The 20542-nt window shown below is 37.6% G+C and overlaps 2 protein-coding genes across 4 annotated transcripts in view; both read left to right on the top strand.

The window, feature by feature from the left end:
- gjc1 (gap junction protein gamma 1) overlaps positions 1–20542 on the top strand; it is a 797916-nt gene that overhangs the window by 268892 nt on the left and 508482 nt on the right. The window lies entirely within an intron of this gene.
- LOC122784987 (speckle type BTB/POZ protein) overlaps positions 11993–20542 on the top strand; it is an 83966-nt gene continuing 75416 nt past the window's right edge. For both annotated transcript variants that reach the window (XM_044050477.1, XM_044050476.1), the window contains exon 1: positions 11993–12051. The gene's annotated coding sequence lies outside the window, so the exon portion shown is untranslated. The remainder of the gene's footprint in view (positions 12052–20542) is intronic.

The following is a 20542-nucleotide window of genomic DNA, read 5'->3' as shown; positions in this document are numbered from 1 at the left end:
GACCTGCTCCTACTGTCCCCGGCTGTCTACATGAATTAGTAACACACAGTGCCACTAATGCAAGCGGATCACAGTCTCAGGCGCAGCGACATCTGGGCACATCTGCACGCATCAGCGTGAGTCCTTGAACCTAGCAGGAGATTTGCCCTGAGGACACTGGCAACTGTCAGACAACCTGTGGGGGCGCTCTCAGGTTTAACCTACACGAAAGAGCAACATGCCCTTTTATTTACTCGTCCTGGCAGCTGCAGTGTGCAGTGGGAAATTGGAGACAGTTGCTGCACGTTAAGGTGAAATTGTGAGTTGATGACACTGGAATAGTCACCTCGCCCTCGAGCTCTGCCATAACTTCTGCTCATCACTTCTTAAACAATCTCCTGCATCTCCGTTTTCTATTTTAGTTTCCATATGTTTGTTTATCCCTCTCTCCCACTTCCTCTTGCTGCACAGCCCTAGTTTTTTCCCCCTCCCCTTTTCTTTCCTTTTTTGCAGTCAAACAGAAGCATTGCCAATAACAGCTCTGTTGGCCTGCTTTGGATTTACATATGTAAATGAGAGCCAGTGCTGCTTGTTGATCTGCAATTAAGCAAACAGCTGAAGCTTACAAACAACGTCAGTCCCCATTACTTTACCAATAATAGAGTTTCTTGTGCACTGATTTATATTGCTAACCCCATTACCTCTTTTCTCCTGCCTTTTTGCAATTGGTTGAAGATAATATCGTGGACAGGACTCAAGTTCTTTGATTAGTCATGTTTATGAGGAGAAGAGACTCTTTCTCCACACACAGGCTTGATTTACTTTGTGTGCTGCAAGGTTAAAAGAACTTATGAAGCATATGTTCATTAAAGCACTGTAAAAGTGTTCACATGCTGTTATGCACACGGTATAAGGTTATTGTGCTCTAGGACTCAGATGTCATAATAAACAAGATATACATGAATATATATCTTACACCCATGTTTGTGGCAGCAATATGTGAATCTTTACTCATTAACTCATTAACCCTGACCATAACACAGTTGCTATAAACGTGAAACTGAATTATTACTCATATATTTTCTGTCGTGCTATCTTTCTTCAGTACCCAGGTACAATTGTTTAAAACAGAACTATGGAAATCTAACTCCATAACACAGTAGTGTTTGTTTGTTGGTAAAAAAAAAACAGAATCACACAAACACATAAGTGAAAGCCCCAATTTTCCATTTCATGCACCGACAGTAAAACATTCAGTAGCCTGGCTGGCTGGGATGATTTTTATGTCATAAGCTCAGAGCTCATCACATCTAAGTCCTGGTGAACTGTGACGTTCACAGTTTTCATTTTGCTCCTCAGCTCAAAACATACAGTTATCTCTGCCTCATTTGTTACAGAAGTAGATGTCCTTGGCTTGGATCTCTCCCTCCCTTGTTTCCAACCCCTAACAAAGACTATCAATGAACTGAGGATTATAACTATGTGTATTGTACATATGTGTCAATGCGTCTTTGAAAGCACACTGTAAATCCACCCAATTCATGGCTTGGATATCTATTTTTTTTTTATTTTTTGCAGTCTCTTTGTTCCACAACACTTTTCTCATGCTCAAGTTTCTCCAGCGTCCTGTGTTTGTGCGGAGATAAGGAGGTCAGTCTTGTTAGCGGTAGCCCCAGTGCTGCTGTGAACCTTATGTTGAGTGATTTGAGGTCACTGTGACCTGCCCCATGTGTGAGGTGAGTGAACGTTCTCCAACATCACCTCCCCTCTGGACAACTCCTTTACTGCTAGAATGAAAGGAGGGATTCAAAAAATCTGTTTGGTGGTCGGGATGTGTCTGAAGTACTTAGTCGAGGTCATGCATATTTTTTGTCCTGCTCTCTTTTTCTTTTTCTTTTTTAGCCTCTCAGTCTTTTACTCACATAAACAAAACACAAAAACAGATATGACTTAGCAGCTGTTGTAAAGAAAAAACAAGTTAGGGAGCAAGAACACAAGAATTTCACCCTCAAAGTAAAGCAAAAACAGGCAGATTTAGGACAGGTTGTGTGCATTCTATGGCCTTTCATTTCTTTTGGTAATTTTGGCAAGATTGTGTATATTTTGTATACTGTCACAATTTCCCCCTCCTTCCGATTGATATACCCCAGGCTGTAATAATTCAACACATTTTTTTTTTACTTTGCATGTAGTATATTGATTACATGTAAAAGTATATTTTTTACATGTAAAAACATGGTGTCACCATGACAAAAACCTGGCATTTAAAGGGTTAAAATATTTAAAAATCAATTAGTATTTGATGTCCATAATTAGGTCAGGCATAGGTGGAAAAATATCAGCTCAATGAAAGTAGAACATAATAATATTTTTATAGCTTGCTTTTAAGAGGCACATTTTTTGTGCTTAGTGGTATGAGTGTGATTAATATTACACTTAGAAACACTTTATCTAATCATAATATTTTTTTATTCATACACAATAATACACTGGGTATTATTTTATTACACACTAAACAATAATTGAAGAAGACTGAAATAGGATTAAAATGCTAACCTGTTTTTGTCTTATTTAGATTAACACAAACACTGACAAATGTTTATTTAAACACCCTTTGATGGCTTACATTCACCTTGTGTTGGAAAGGTAATAAACAAATAGCCGTACTTTGTCAAGATAGCTGTAGAAAAGAGCTCATGGATTATGGCACATGATGAGAAATTAGGTCTGAGGCTGCCACGTTGTTAAGTGTTCCACTCTTAGACCTTCTTTAATACCATGAAATGAGAACAGATCTGTTAAAGCCTCAAAGAACACGGGACTGGAATGGGATTGGCTTTACGCCGCTGTACATTAGTGTCCTCACAGTGATCGGTGCTTTATGAGACTTAATTAAATAGTCGATGGCATCTTTAATGGCCACAGTGCTGGTTGTTTTTCTGTGTTTTTAAAATGCGGGGTCCCTAATGACCAGAGGCAGCCTCATTTGGGGGATGCAGGATAGAAAAGTGTGTTGACCTGTGGCATGAGGTCATTATGCCCCAGCTGTGTCAGGAAAACGACGCACAACTGTTTTGTACGACTCCGCCGAGCTTTAGCTTTGCTGGTTAGTGAGCAGAAAATTGCATCTAACAGGTGGACGCCTCCACAGATACATCATGAAGTGGTTAAATGAGATGACAAATGGAGTATGTGCTGGTGGAACGCCGCACAGATTGATCTTCATGCCTTTACTTTTCTGGCACTTTGTTTCATGTCCTTGTTTGTCTTATGAGTCAGAAACAGGAGAATAATGCAACATGTCTTAGAGGACGCCAAGTATGTCAAAGCCTTGAAAGACAGCCAGTGTCCTTACTGTCTCATAAACTACCTCAGTTGGAGTTAAGGACTCCAGTTTAAAAGACACAGATGAAAGCCTTCTTTGGAGTAAATGTAGTGAGTTATACAGTACTTGTGCTTTTTATTATCATTTGTAGTTTAAGGCTGCGTTGGAAGTGTCTTACTTAATGCTTTGCTTCTCAGCCATTAAATTTCAGGACATATTTAGTTCTACTGCATTGTACACCGTGTTCAAACCAGTATCATTTAATGAATCACTCCAGTGTTTTTGCATATGAAATACAGTTTTCTTGTTTATGGAAAGAACCAATTCTTTTTACCCTTTCCAAAGAAAGAAAGAAAGAAAGAAAGAAAGAAAGAAAGAAAGAAAGATGCCTTCAGGGTCAGCAGAGAAATTTATAACTGACAACTTTGACATGGTAAAAACTGTGTGTGTGAAATTTGAAAGGTATGTGCTTTCTGGAGTGTGATCCAAACTGGGGACTAATGGAAAGTTCACACAGACTTCCTCCTGCCCCTCACACGCTTGTTGTCACCCACTGTCACAAAACAAAGTTGCATGTTTCCCACAAATCAGTGTGTTCATATTGGCTGGGGCCAGAGTTTGCCACATTTGTCTGAAGTGGCTTTGCACAGCTGAGATGGAACAGACAGCTCACACATCAGCAGTCTTGTATAAAGTACCTAAAAGGGATACTTGAGTAAAAGTACAAGTATGTTACCAGAAAATGACTTTGGTAGAAGTTGAAGTCACTTCAACAAATAATATTACTTAAGTGACATTTGCGTTACATTACATTACATGTCAATTAGCAGATGCTTTTATCCATACTGTACTTTACTATGAAAAGACGTTTTCTGATACAACATTTTTAGAAGTTAAAGTATTGATTGAGTCATCAATCAACCAGAAGGTTGTGGGTTCAATTCCTGGCTCTGCTAGTCTATATATCCATGTTGAAGCATGTGAATGGGTGAATGGCAAAACTGTAGTGTAAAGCAGCTCATCAAGACTAGAAAAACTCTATATAAATACAAACCATTACCAAGTCTTCTAATTTTATTTGGTAGTAATGAGTAACACATAGTTAGAGGAAATGCAGAGGAGTAAAAGTTGCTAGAAATATAAATAACAAAGTAAAGTACAGATATGGGTAGTTTGTGCTTATGCACAGTAACAAAGTATTCGTACTTCGTTACATTACAACACTGCACATCAGAGGAAGTTTGTATCAAGGTGAACATCTTTGCGTTGTGCTGAAGCAAAGCATTTGATTTGATCTGCAGTCAAGTTGCCAAACTGCAATATGTAGATTCTAATTGCAATAGATGGCATCATATTAGGTCTCCAGAGTCTGACAACCGGTAAAATGTCTTGTTTGATTTCAGCTTCATTGAAGAACATTAACAAAGTGCTTCACTTTAAAACTGTAGTGTGTGAATTTTTAGATATAAACAAATGTCCAATGTTTAAGTGTATCATCTCCACACAGCTCTCTCTCTCTGTTTCTCAGTGTAGCAGTTCTCTGATAATATGTAGTCAGATCTGACAATAGTGCTTGAGAGATACTATTTTCATATAAATATGCATTGTAGCTTTAAATGTTAAGGTTTGATGTGTTCAGTTGTCCAAACCAAAACACAGAACTGTCTTTTTTTATTTATTCATCTTTATCTCAGCAATTTATAGCACAGACATATTCCACTTCTTTTGCATTTGAATCTTCACATAACCAGTTTACCCAGTAAACCTTGGAGCTTCTATGTAGGCTCATCCTTTGCTATGCAAATGTTGCTGTGCGAGTCAATGCTGGAGGGGAATTAGCTCTCAGAGTCAATCAAATTGTGCTGCATAACTTAGCGTCTCACAGTTTGAAAAACAAAAAAGGCATCTTTCATTCTGGTTATGTGTCTCATACTTTTCATATTGTAGTTCTTAATTAAGATATTAATAATTTGCTTGATGGAGGCAAAATATGCTCCGAGTAATTGTGTGCTACGTTCATTATCACTCTATCACTCAGTATCACACTTCTGCAAGTGTACCACTTTGCACAGCAGCGTTTGTGTTGACATTATAACGGGAATTAAAGCATTAATTGTTATGAACACTGGGAGACAGATAGCACAGACGCAGAGAAGACAAAAAGTCCAGTCCAAAATGTTAACACTTCAATCCTGAGAGCAGTCAACATCATGCACAGCAAGGCAGTCAAAGCCTAGGCAGACAAATCAGGCTAAAATCCAAAAACCAAATATACAATTTGGGTCAAAGATAAACAGGCAAACAATAAAGAATCTGGATTATTATATTTCTCTGCCCTGTGATACCTTGAGTGAATTAGGGGCATGACTCCTCCTGTCTCTGAAGGAGAAAGACAATTTTCCATGGTAACTGGACGCTTATCACCAAGAGTGAATGTGAAATTGAACCTGTGGGAACATTAACCTGTTACATCTCAAATGTAATGATGTGATCATTCCTCTGCCTTCTTCTACACTACACAATGCAGTGTGAAAGTAACATTAAAAGTGTCCTGATCAGGACAAGATACAATTGGGATATGTTATTTAGTGTAACACTAAGAGTTAACACACAGTGATTGACTCTTGAATGACTCTTAACACTTACAATAACACTGCTAACACTATTTTCCTGTGTATCAATATCACATAAGAACAACACGATGCAACGGTGTCCGTATTTCCCAAATAATAATAAAAAATGTAAAGAATTAAATTTACTCTTTTTGGTGTAACTTGATTAACTGAGTATTGTGGGATGGGAGGACCTTGCATGTGTGACACATTAGACATGGAGCCAGACAAGAGTCTAAAGGCCTGTACATCCTCCACAAGAACAAAGACATTTGTTCTCTCTCCCAGGGCTGCGAGAAAAGAATGACGTCATTATTTTCTTGCAGCCCCAGTTGTTGTAGGTTGTTCTCGACACATCATCTGGGCAGAACTTCATTCCCTATGAGGACTTCCCAGGAGTTCTGCACTTGGGTTTCTCGTGGAGTATGAAATGTCTCGACCAGATTCAACTTTGTTCTTGTTCTTGCCAACTTGAGAAAAAGAACAAATGTATCCATTCTTGTGGAGTATGGACAGGCAAAGTTTTAGTTTCAACATCGGGCGATTTTCAAAGTGCAGGATGCTCATGCATTGCAGGAACTGCTGCTGCCACCGCCACTACGTTTTACCACTGGAAATAATTTGATTACTGCTGCTTCCACTTGTGCTCGGGAAGTTCCATCCATTGTAATTTCTCCAGTGGTGGATAACAGGGACAGGAAGTGGGCGTGGTCAGGTAAATGGTGGGAAAAACTAAACAAAGACCACACCAGAAACATAAAGTGGGAACAAACAAACCAAACACATGATTAAATCATGAGCTCTGACATTGATATTAACAGCAAATAATAAAATAACTGGATAAGAAAATGAACTTAAAGCCATTTGTATAAGCAAAAATAAATAAATGTAGGGAAATAGGAGTGTCAGTGAAGATATTTTCAGTGAAGTCCATTTAACACAGAGGGGTGAGCTTGATTCTAATCTAATGTATGCATTTATCCATCTTTTTCCGATTCTATCAACTCCGACAAGGCTTCAGCTGCTGCCTGCCTTTGTTAAAAATACTTTGCCACCTTGATATTTTAATGTATTTCTAGCTTGTTTGAGTCTGACGTGAGTGTTGAACTAGGCATTAACAGCTCTTCTCTCTTTGTCTCTCTCTTATAAAAAAAAAAGATCCTCGTTTAGAACAGGGAGTCTGTCTTCCAAAGGATGCCTCTAATTGGAGGAAAAAAAAGCTTCTTTCTGACGCCACTGGAGATTTCGAATAAAGCCCATTTGCCAATGTAAGGAGACATTAAACATGTCATTAAATGCAGCTTCTTTGAGAAGATGAAGCTTTGGGTCCTTTGGAGGGGATGATATGGCAGTCACAGAATTACACACACAAATCGACACACATACTGTGCTTCCTGTTCATATCGGCTGGGCGTAAATTGGGTTTGGAGGACGACTCTTTTGTTTTTATCATTGTCATACAGGAAACCACCAATTCATGCCATTACTGAAGACACAGAGTATGACATTCAGCCTTCAGAAGACGAGGTTTGATGTTTTCAGAATAGTCACGCTCTTATAACTTGCACTTCTTTGTTTTCACCATTGCAGTTGATTTTTTTTTCCTTTCTCATTCTTTTTTTATTCAGTGGTCTGATTTGGCCTGCAGCAAGCGGCTGGTAAGTCCCAGTGGAGATGTCGGCCTAAACAGCCGGGTCTGAAGTGATTATGTGAGTGTAGTGTGTGAGAGATTCCTTTAGGGCCTGTGGGAAGACTGCACTTTCTTTGTTGACAGTAGCAATGAAAGAGAGAGAGAGAGAGAGAGAGAGAGAGAGTGAGTGAGTAAGGGAGAGCAGGGTATATTGGAAGGCGATGATCTAAACAGAAAAAAAAGCACGAGTGAAATTAAAGGCAACTGTCAATATAAAATCCCCTTCCGCAGAAAGCTATTGGGTTTCCCCTTATTCGTTCCTGCACATATCCTGTTAGCACGAGCTTTGTGTTCATGTAGATCTTGTACACTGTCAAACTGAGTTCAGGTCCTTGTGTGTATTTTACAACACACTCACGCATTGTGTTTGTGTAGCCTCCTTATATAATGTATCAAAAAGGAAAAGTGATATGGGAATTTGACATCAGATAATAAACCCCATCCCCCCCTCTGATTTAACTATGCCTGTCTTTGTTTTGAAATCTTTGAAATCTGTGCCTGCAGACATTATCATCAGTAATAAACACTGAGAACCCCTCTTGTGTTAATTCACAGGCATTTGATCTCTTCATAATTTTAGCTCTATATGCAGTCAAATTGAAATGTACCTCATTTTCTTCACTGTCTGTGTACTCAAAAAAGCATGTCCTTCAAGCATCTTCTTCTTCGAGTCAAGGAGCTAAGCTGCAGAAAGGCGAGCTGCCGTTTATCACTGCCTTGCAGACAAATCCACTGTAAATGGCTGGTGATTCTTGCTCACTGGCTCAATAATCCATTTGAGAATTTACACAGGGACTCAGACACATTGTTGACGGGTTTTTCTTCTTCTTTGCTTCATTTTTGAAAAGTCCTCTGTGAACCCACTTCAGCTTGAAGAAGACATGTTTAAACCACAAATTGGAAATGAATGCACACACACGCATACACACACACACACACAGGCATTGAAAATCAGTATGGTGCTATGTTGTGCAATGCTGAAGTTTTTAAATGTCCTTGTTGAATCCATGGCCAGAAGTTGGAGTGGGAGTCATACATGGATGGATCTCTTCCATGAATCTCCTGGTTAAAGGCTTGGCTCCGTCCGCACAAATATTTTGACATTTCTTACTTTTTTCTCCTCCTGTCATCTTCTGTCACCTTGTTCCTTTAAACCCGAAGCCCTTATTGTCCACCCCTCCTGCAAACTGTCCCTCCCTCCATATAGCACCAGAGTAATTGAGTGAGAGCTGTGGCCCCGGAGTCCTTGTGTAATCCACACTTTATAAGCACTCTAATTGAAGTGCAAATTCAATACTCCCTCATCAGCTTTTTACTGGCTGTGCCTTTGCTTGCACCCCTTAGGTAATTACAAGGAGACTGGCAGTTCAATCATTTTGTAGAAAATAATGTAACAAAAACATAGCAGCATGCACAAAATCATTTCACTGTGGCTGTGTAGAGGGTGTGATAGCAGACTTACTGGAGGTGAAATACTGGGAGAGACAATTAAAAAACCTTCCGCTGTGTTATCAGGAATGTACAACAGACACACACACACACACACTCTCACACAAAAACAGTGTAATAAAGAATTTTAAACATGGGATTATTCTACACCTTATATCTGTCCTTTTGTACTGCTTTGACTGTAGTCATGCGCACACAAGGATGCATGTGCATGTGGATACTCACACAGTGCATGCACACGCGCAATTTCTCTGTTGTATCTCGGCACAAAGGCAAGTGAAGTGCACACACATACACACTTATTATTGGTTTGCCTATATTACTGTGTGTGGGAGTGCAGTTTGCAGCTTTAATTAAAATTCCTCTATTTCTCTCGGCTTGTCCCCATAGGGCACTGTCTTCTTCCCGTCCACATGCTTATTTATTTATAATTGCATAAAACTCCAGAGCTGAGCCACAGCTAAACATGGTGCCAGACCTGTGTAGCATAAGCTGGGACCGTCGCACAGTAATACAATTTCATGTGGTGAAACATCCCACCGCCTGGGAAAATTCCACATTATGAATCATGTAGGGAAGCACTGTTCATTAGACCGCAACAAAAAATGTTTGGTTTATTAGTGACAATATCAGCGCAACAATACAGAATGCCAACACAATATGTATGTCTGTACATATATATATATATATATATATATATATATATATATATATATATATATATATATATATATATATATATATATATATATATATATATACATATATGAGAATAGTGGGGAACAAAGTGTGTTTGACATAACAGAGGAGCAAATTCCACCTCTGAAAAGATCTCATGCATGCTGTGACTATACGGCATTGTTTTCCTCGGGAAATCAAACATCCTCAAAAAGGAAAACAATGCAGGTGTCACAGTAAGTTTTCTATTCTCTCCTTTTATTCGACTGCCAGATCTCTCTTTAGTTTTTGTTTATGTGCCTCATTTGGTTTCCCTAAACCAAACATCCCACAGGCAAACCTTTTGGATGAGCATCACAGCAAATGCATAGTTTCTCCCAAGTGCCTTTGTTGAAGTTGGATGAATCTAATTTGAATATTCAAAAGAGGAAATCATGTTATACAATATTCGTATAACACAGTGAGATTGCCAAGATACCCTACATGGGTAGCTACCCACATGTGGTGACTTAATAGCTCCAACACTTCATACTGCCCACTCACATCTGCAACATTAACATGACTGCACAACAATCTTTTCATAGCCAATTTTAATGCTGGCATCACAATCATAATCATATTATAGCACATCTTTTCCTCTCATATCATCAAACTGGTAAAGCTGTAAATCTGTACACTGTTCACTAATTGCTTGATATATTATCTCCTGTATCCTCACTCCTCGTGCCTGCATCTGTTTCCTGCTGTGATGACCTACTTTCCCGAGGGCCTATAATTCACAAAAAACACCCAAAATGGAAAGGTTTCTGCAGTGAATAGGGTATACCCTGACAAAAACAAGAGTCAAATTCCAAATGCATGCTTGTAAAGATCAACATTCAGCAAATAAAATAAAAGTTATTACTTTTAATTGGCTAAAAACTAACCAAAAAAAGGTTTATTGAAGATGACCTGCAAACCACTAAGAGTCCAGCTCCAAATTAAATTAGGAACAGCATGCTGTGAATTATTTTACTTCGATGGCTATCCAGTGACAAGAAAATAAAATTTGCTCATGCTGTCCACATGCGGTCTAAATTATTCACATTTCATGATGATATAAAGTGGTCCCTGACATTGTTTATGGATATACATATATAATATACTGATGAATTAAAGGTACTAAACTGTCATAGACACACATTGAGTTGTTTAGTACATGTCCCTGTACTAAATGTCATACATTTAAATGGGTAGTCTTGGATGGAATATAAGACGTCAGATGGGGACACATGAATGTTTTCAATCAGGTCTGCTTTTCTACATTAAACCTTTTATGTGCTATGATTAATTTCAATAACAATGTTTGCACTGTGGCAGTACTATAAAGGATAAATATAGCATCTAACATGTAGCACAATTCAATGGCTTTCATATTTACTACTAATAATAATTTAATAAAACAAAATTATGGATTTTAAACTATAACCTCACATAGAAAACACATTATTTTCACATTAAATAGGTGGGATTTATTTGTATTGAATTAAAGGCGGATAGTTCTGTATAGTTTCTAAAGCAGGGGCCTGAAACTGAAAACCTCAGAGCCAGTGAATTTCTATGTCTGCTCAGGAGTTACCAGGTCAAAAATGAGCTGTTTAGTGATTTGAAATAAAAATTGTATCTTGATTGTCTATCATGATGTTGCAATTCAAATATTCAGGATGATATTGCACACTATTTCAAAACAAATAGTTTGGTTTCACAAAAAATAACAGATGATGATGCAAAATGAATTAAATAACAAAAACAGAATTAAATCAATACTAAAATGTAGACAATTGTAATTAAAACACAATAATGTAAATATTTGTAATGGGCCAGTTTTCATTATGACTTTAAAGTGTAGGGCCACTTGGGGAATTACGTTGAATATATTATAAATAATATAATTGATTGAAAAATGTGTCTTTGACAGTATTCTTCTGATCACATTTTAAATGCAGTAAAATTACTTGCAGTTGGGAATTTAATGATGTAAAATTAAATACTAATGTCCTTTGGTCTGCTTCTTGGTATGTTGTCAGTTGTCTTTTAAGTGTAGATAATATTACACAGGAATAAACCAAACAGAGTGTTGGCATCAAAGGCTCTTTGGTGACATGAAAGGAAGTTAAAATAGGCACTGCATGTATTTTCCGCTTTCAGTCCAAAATCAAAACAATCCCAGCATGGCCAAACTGCGATGACGCGTTGTTACGTCACAACCTCACCCGGAAGTGCAGTGACAGCGCTTGTCAAAAAATCCCTCAATCCTTTCGTGTAACTGCGAAACAAAGGTGAGTTTTCCGCGCAGGAACATTAGGTCTGCTCATACTTAATGCTTGTATGTTACACGACCCTCTGGTACTGACGTTCATTTTAAGTTTCGGCGTGAATTAACGTTACTCGCACTTTTAGTGAGCTTAGGTAGCCGCTAGCAGGCTAATGTTAGCGAGTTAGTAACGGCTCGGGTTCAACATTTGTCGTGTGGAGTGGTGTGGTTGACTTTTCGGCTGCTTTTTTAAATCATTTTCCGTGGGTTATCGCGGTCTGGTGGTTGGACGTGGACGTAACGACAAATGTCAGTGGGAAATTTTCCACAAGGACTTGGAAAAATAATGAGTTTACCATAGAAAGACACGTTAAGCTGTATCGTCCGTATCCTGTCAAATAGTGACCACCACAGTAGTTTTTCTCTGCGGTTGCGTCTCGTTCTTGCGCAGAGCACGCAGGTTACAGTCAGTCTCATCTCATCAGATTTGATATTTAAAAGTCTTTTAAGTTTCAAGTTATTTATTTTTTACCTTAAATTACACTATACATTAGTATCTTTAATGTTTCACTATCTCAGTTTTAGTTGATACATCTATCTATCTATCTATCTATCTATCTATCTATCTATCTATCTATGTATACGTATCAATTCTGGCTTGAATTAAACCAATACACTGAGCAAAGCAGCATCATTTTGGCAGACAGAGCAGCAATTACAGTCATCAGCATCACATGACTTGAAATTTGAATTCAGGACGTTTCAATTTCAAATTTTGATCACTAAAAAATTAAAGTGAAATGAGACATAAACAAATTGAAGAATTTAATTCAGAGGGAAGAAGAAAATTGAATACAAAATTCCAGAGGCAGTTCCATTACAGATTACAAGTGATGAGTTCATGTTACAATGCTATGTGGTTGGAGATAAAATGGTCACAAAGTTGTCTTAAACTGATGGAATGGATTTTGTACTTAAGCAGTGGAAGAATATTCACTTGGTTATATAAATTATATTTTTATCAGTTTAATTAACAATAACTACTTTTTAAAACTGAGCTCACCCTAAATGGGTAATTAACATTACATTACATTACATTACATGTCGAAGTGGGCAGGCTGGTGTGTAGGTTTTGATCATGTCCTGGATGTAGGCTGGACTTGGAAAAATAATGAGTTTACCATAGAAAGACACGTTAAGCTGTATCGTCCGTATCCTGTCAAATAGTGACCACCACAGTAGTTTTTCTCTGCGGTTGCGTCTCGTTCTTGCGCAGAGCACGCAGGTTACAGTCAGTCTCATCTCATCAGATTTGATATTTAAAAGTCTTTTAAGTTTCAAGTTATTTATTTTTTACCTTAAATTACACTATACATTAGTATCTTTAATGTTTCACTATCTCAGTTTTAGTTGATACATCTATCTATCTATCTATCTATCTATCTATCTATCTATCTATCTATCTATCTATCTATGTATACGTATCAATTCTGGCTTGAATTAAACCAATACACTGAGCAAAGCAGCATCATTTTGGCAGACAGAGCAGCAATTACAGTCATCAGCATCACATGACTTGAAATTTGAATTCAGGACGTTTCAATTTCAAATTTTGATCACTAAAAAATTAAAGTGAAATGAGACATAAACAAATTGAAGAATTTAATTCAGAGGGAAGAAGAAAATTGAATACAAAATTCCAGAGGCAGTTCCATTACAGATTACAAGTGATGAGTTCATGTTACAATGCTATGTGGTTGGAGATAAAATGGTCACAAAGTTGTCTTAAACTGATGGAATGGATTTTGTACTTAAGCAGTGGAAGAATATTCACTTGGTTATATAAATTATATTTTTATCAGTTTAATTAACAATAACTACTTTTTAAAACTGAGCTCACCCTAAATGGGTAATTAACATTACATTACATTACATTACATGTCGAAGTGGGCAGGCTGGTGTGTAGGTTTTGATCATGTCCTGGATGTAGGCTGGACCGGATCCGTTTGTAGCATGGAAATTAACATATATATTAAGGGCTGCATCAACTTCTCTTTGTATGGGTTCATTTACAGATTGGTCTCCTAACTGATTTCAAATTTGAAAATATTGATGGCTTGCTTAGGTTTGAGTCTGCATTTTAATCTGAATGTGTGGAAAAAATACAACAAAAAAACCCAGCAAAAATAAAATCTCACACTGGTGGAGGGACATGCTTGTGACTAGTAAACCTTGATGATTTATTTGTCAGAATGATCAAAGATTTATTATCTGTGGATCACCTGAGTAATTAATTGGCTGATCACTGCAGCTTTAGATGAGACGTTCTTATACTTACTTCAACCACAGTTGAGACTGGAGGCGGGATAGAGAGGTGAGGTACCACTGTATATTAGTTCTGTCTAAATGATGGAACTCTGGAGAAGAGTAGTGTTTAAGAACAATAGTAGACTGTGTTAGAAAATCCTCATGAGGGAAATACAGACATGCTGTAGTACTTTGGTAGAATCTAAGTTTATTTAGTGTGTGGGCAAGTCTGCCTTTTAAAGGCAGAAACATTTTAATTGGTTTTAAAGATTTTGTTTTTCAGATCCTTTATAGAGTGAGCTTATGAAAATAAATGAAGCAAGTCAAAGCCTGAAAAGATTTAAGATGAGTTTTTATGATATCTCTGGAAATAGTTTGTTCATTCAAATAAATAAAAGAAAAAGAGATTGCTTTCTTTTGGAATATGTCGAAAATGAGAAAATGCTCTCTTTTATGTGTGGTCATGTTATATTTCAATCACTGGAAATGTGAAAAGAAAGAAAGATATAGGCTTGATTAGTTGTTGATTAACACGATCATCTTTTAACTATTTTTGAAATTAAATTGTCAGTTATCAAGCATTTCTCGTCTTACATTTTTGTACCGTAGTCTCTACAGGCAATGATCTTATTTGGACAAAATAACATTAATCAATAATGGCAAGATTGGTTGCAGCCTTAACACTGTGACGGTTTAAAACAAACTTTTTATGCATATGAATTAGTAATTTGACAGAAAGGTAAATTAGCATTACAAAATATTTGATTTATTTCTAAATAGGAAATCCAAACATTTGTGTGTCCCAACTGAGTCTCACATACTGAATCTGTTTTAAATTTGGACTGTTGACCGTGACATTTCACATACATTTTTTTTAATTCAAAAACATAATCAGATAAATAGCAGCAGTAATCAGGAAAAAAAGGACAAAATGTCAATATCCCACTTGAAACAGCTCATGAGTAAACCAGAACATCAAAATAACTAATTCACAAAGGACTGTGTCAGTGTTTTTATTTATGAATGCAAGGAACGTTTGTTCAGCGGGTTGCTTGACAGTTTTCATACCTGGCAGTTCACTTACTAAGGGCACTAGTTTGTTCAGAAATGCAAGAGAATGGGTACTGCACTAGTCAAACCCAATTCACACTCATTATCTGATGATGTGAAGGAAGTTGGTGGGATTGTACATAGAAAAGTGTGAGAACTCAGAAATGCTGTGAATGGGAGTTGTTTGATTAAAAATATTTGAAAATAAAAGATAGTGTTGGCTAGCTGCATTTGTCCCCCATATATGTTCTCCTCCATGCATCCTGGCTAACACGTCCTGTGCACTGTCAGTTAACTACTATATGAACTCATCTTAACTAATATGTTATATTAGTGTAAACGTTTGTAGAAATATTCTTTAAGATGTTGCTTTGTTGATAAAAAAAAAAGTACTATTGTTTTCAAGCAGTATTCAAGTTCATTTCTGTGCCACAGCTGTCATCACTCTGTCACCTCAGTGACAGTTTCTTTGTGGCTAAAAAAAGATACCCTGCACTTGTGCAAGAAAGGAAGAAAAGTTTTTATTTTTATTGTTAATACATAGGTGATGACAACAATATTGTAGGGACAACACTGTGGCTTTAATAATGATATGGGTGCCCACTATGGCATAACGATTTTGAATAAATATCTCATTGTGATTATTTTGACAGGAGTTCCGATTGTGATGTGATTCACGATACCAGAGGGAATAGTAATTTCATCATTATTCGTTCATTTTTCATTCAAAAAACATATTTAAAATGATTACTGTGTGTTATTTGTGCAGATCTGTGAGAAACTAAGATGTTCCCTTCAGTCTGTAAAGTAAGATGTATATAGGTCAAGACAATAATTAATCTAAAATGATAATTTGACACACATTTTGTCTTTAAGAAATATTGAACCTCCTGCGATTTGATTTTGCAGTAGACCATATTGTGATTTGATAAAATTTCTAGCTCCTCAAATGTTAAATCAAGTTTAACACCGAAGTGAACTACTGAACAGTTCCATCTATGAACATGAATCAGTGACCCATTTATAAATCTTTTCAGATGCTGCTGTCTAGTGTTTTTCTTAAAAGAGTAGAGCCATCTTTAATTTGTATTAAATATACGTCTTTTTTCATAATAAATCAAGATGTCTGATGTGAAAACGGAGCACCAGTTACATGGCTCCAGGCATGTGACACGTATAAAGATATGCAAGGAATGTACCCCTCTTTAATTTATTATGATATTAATCAGTAATGAGAAATACTACACATATGCCCATTCTTCCTAAATCTTTTCCTCTATATAGTTTATTTTTGTATCGCTGTTGTATTGTGTGAGTAACCCTGTCCAATATTATTTTCTTCACTGTATAAGGAAATGTAATTTTATTTCCCACTCAATTTAAAATACCATTTGTTCTAGTTTTTACTAGAATTTGTTACTTTTATTTTTATTTTAAAGTGGCTTGGATTTAAAGAAGTTCAAATCCTTGCTGTGTCTGTGGGCACATTGTAGAAATGTACTGTGTGCTCTATCAAAGTGTCAACTTACATTGCAGTCACAAGCCCTATAATTTGTAGAATTAATGAACACAAAATAATGTATTTTGTTGAGGTAATGTAGTAACACTCATACGTGTGCATTAACAAGGTTTTGGAGGGACCATGCCAGATGCTCAGTTTCATATTGCTGAGCTGAACGCATCAAAATTTGTTATTAGACAGGTGGCCTTTTCTTAGATTTGTGCCTGGCAGCTGGCAGATACGCTTTTCTTTTTGTTTAGAAGAGCGTGTGTGGAGGGAGAATGAGACCACTTGTCTTGATTTAACAGTGCTTTGCTACCCCGGCTGCTTGTATTCTTCTTAAACACTAGTCAAATTTAAACTCTTCCACTGATATGTGCCAAGCTATCCTTCTAGTCGACTGGGTCCATTCAGCTTGGTACTGTATATTAAACTTTTCAACCACTCTGTCAGATGTTCTTTACTCACAAGTGCTCAGCTGCCTCAAGCCCCCCCTTCATACAATACAAGGTGCAGCCATTTGGTTTATTTACGGGAGGTGCTTCTTTAACTGTTGGGAATAGAGCATGAGCCAATCGAAACACATAGTGGAGGCCAAGCTAATAGAATCTGACAGGAATGGAGTCATAGTGGCCGCTCAGGCATCGTAAAACTGTCGCTATTTAAGCCCCAATATTTGTTGCTATTACCTGCCTGCTTCAACCTTTACATGGGCAACCACTTGTGAGGACAAGTGCAGCCCGACTCCCGAGTTTCACGAGATGTTGTTACTCATCTCTGCCGATATGACCAACATTGGTATTGATATGTACATACACTCATACATATGCTATTGCATTTTTAGTGTCTCGTGCGAGACATTGACAGGAAATGGGAGAACGGCTTTGGATCAGTTTCTCTACTGTAGGGCAGCTAGCTTGCTGTATCGTATTTGTTTACTCTCATGCTTATATGTTGATGTTGATGGTGTCACAGGAAGATATGTCAAGATGAGCACGCCTTTTTTTTTGTTACTGTGTTAAAGGGGAAAATGTTAGAGGAGTTAGGATATCAAACATTTGGAAAGTATTCCGTTATCAGAAATTCATTTAATTAATTCTATGTTTCCCTGACTGATTAGCCTAATGAATGCTTGGCGTTGTTGAATAAATATTAATAACCTTTTAGCATAGTGTAAACCAATTCATTTAAAAGAGAACTAGATTAATGCACCTCCTGTGGGCTCTGCTTGAGACTTTTTTTCCTGCATGCTTACTGCAGCTTTAACAGATGTATTGTACATAAAGTATAATCTTGGCAGGTCACCAAGGCAATTCCTTTTCATTTGCTGCATTGGTAAATTGATTCAGAAAAAAACATTTCAATTCAGTTCAAAGTCAAAAAACTTTATTTGTTCACAGGGAACATTTCAATTAGTAATGGCTGATGGCATCACAGCCGAAACCTTTGCCATTCCTTTTTCTGGCTCTGTGTAGAGTGTTTGTTTTTAAATGATATGTGCTAGTTTTAAACTGAATTCCACTTTAAGGGTCAAACCACCCATTCAAGTGTCGTCGTGCTGGTTAATGTTTAATGCTTATTTAATTGGTTTGAAACCATGTTGAGCTGTTGATATGAGCACAGGCAGCCTTTGATTTATAACTGTAGCTAACACAGACCGAATGCATTCTGAGAAGAGAAAAAGTGATACGCAGCGGGGTTAGAATGTTGCAATGCAGCGATTTTCCCTCCTGAAGTGTTACTTCCAAGATTCTGTCTTTGTGCAGTCCCACTAAGACGTAATTGATGTAGGCAGAGGCCCACTCAAAAATGTCTCCGATTGGGACTTTTATAGATGCAGCATTAGAAGAGGCTCATTTCTCACATTGCCGATCACTTGTGGGGAGGAACGAAACAAGTATTGAAATAGTTTATATGAGAGGAGGAAAATTGAAATATGGATTGGGGTCGCAAATGCCTGCCACTGCTATTGGCTGCGCTAGTGTGGAGGATGAAATGTATTTTCTGTGTGTATGTGTGTGTCAGCGTGTGACTGATGCAGACAGTGCCGGCATCGAATGGTTTTCCAACGTTCTAGCGTGGAGCTATTTTCCAATAACAAGTTGGGAGCAGGAGTGACACAGATGAAGTGAATGTTTTAAGAAGAAAAGTAATCTTCAAGACAAGCCAAGCCATTCCTCACTCTTGTACTCATCCTCAGCTTCCCCTACATCACTACTTCTGCCTTACAGCCAGGCACGAGCTAGCTCTCTTGCCATCTGCCATTTAGATGTATTTAAATCATGCATGCATGCTGAGTTTGGACCTGTGGTTTGAACTGGTCAGGTCCCTGGTCTCTGCCAGGCTGCTCAGCACAACGTCTGACCCTTGGAATCCATCTGAATATAAATTAATGACACACAGTTGGTTAAAAGTGTCACTGCCCAAAAGTCACATCCAATTTTGCTGATATTATCTGGCATTTAAGCCTGGCAAATGTTGACCCATCCAAATGGTTTGATGACAAAATCCACCTCTGTCATGGCTGAAAGACTGTGTAATTTGGCATTTGAGAACGATATTATGTTACACAAAGTCTTGAAAACTAGTATGTGTTAGGGTTAGTGTGTAAAGAGGATAGATGAAAGTAGTGTGTCTAGGAAATAATGTCTAGAGCCAGAAACTGTGATGTTAAGTGAGAAGATAATCTCACTGAAATGATACTGAAGCTGTGTGTGTAAAATAACAAACAGTGTTTTTTCTTGGTTGACTTCATGTTTTTTTTAAACATTTGAAGTTTAATTAATTAACACAAGCTTCACATGACTTTCTCTGTATAGCAGTGTTTAGATTTTGTGTTGCTTGGCAATATTCCAGCACTGCACACAGGAAGTGATTTGTTTTATGTTAAGACAGATGGAGGCAATAGCAACACTGGGAGTAAAGTGAGACGGCTGCAAACAGGTTGGAGTATGACTGACAACATGAAGGAGCATCCACAAAATGTTTCTACTGCTCAAAAAACCCAGTTGTTCAACAGTTGCTGTGTGCATGTGTGCAGCTGATTTGTCTGCCCCTTCTCGCCACACACAGCGTGTGCTGCTTATAGCAAACAATAACGCAAATAATTATTTTTCTTCCACAAGCATTTCGGTTTGTTCATCCATCCATTAGCTACTGCTTTATCCTCCACTGGAGGGTTGGGGGGGGGTGCTGTGCCAATCTCAGCTGACATAGGGCGATAGGCGGGGTACAGTTCGCCAGTCCATCACAGGGCCACGGTTTGTAAGTTCAGTAGATGGCATTAGTTTGCCAGCACCCTCGCCATTGGAAACCTAGACACAACAATATCAACATTATCTCCCTCCCCTGTTTATTATCTAACAAGCGAAGCACTGTCACTATAAGTGGGTGGGGTAGGGGGTGTTTGGTGCTGACAATATACTCATTATAGTAAATGGGAAATGACAGCAAAAGCAACCCAAACCTTGTAATGCTGAAAAATGTGCCTTGCCATTGATTTAGTTTATTTAATGTGTTTGTAGGTCACCCTATGTTTACTATACAACCACTCCAAAACAACCAGCAGAAACTGTATTTGTGTGTACACAGACTATGTTTGTGCATCTAATGAGGACAAATATTTCACTTCATTCTTGTTTACAATCATTTGTATATG

This window comes from Solea senegalensis, linkage group LG19 (genome assembly GCF_019176455.1).
Source record: "Solea senegalensis isolate Sse05_10M linkage group LG19, IFAPA_SoseM_1, whole genome shotgun sequence".
Taxonomy (NCBI): Eukaryota; Metazoa; Chordata; class Actinopteri; order Pleuronectiformes; family Soleidae; genus Solea; species Solea senegalensis.
Note: the sequence above shows the minus strand (reverse complement) of the source record. Positions and strands in the feature narration are given on the sequence as shown.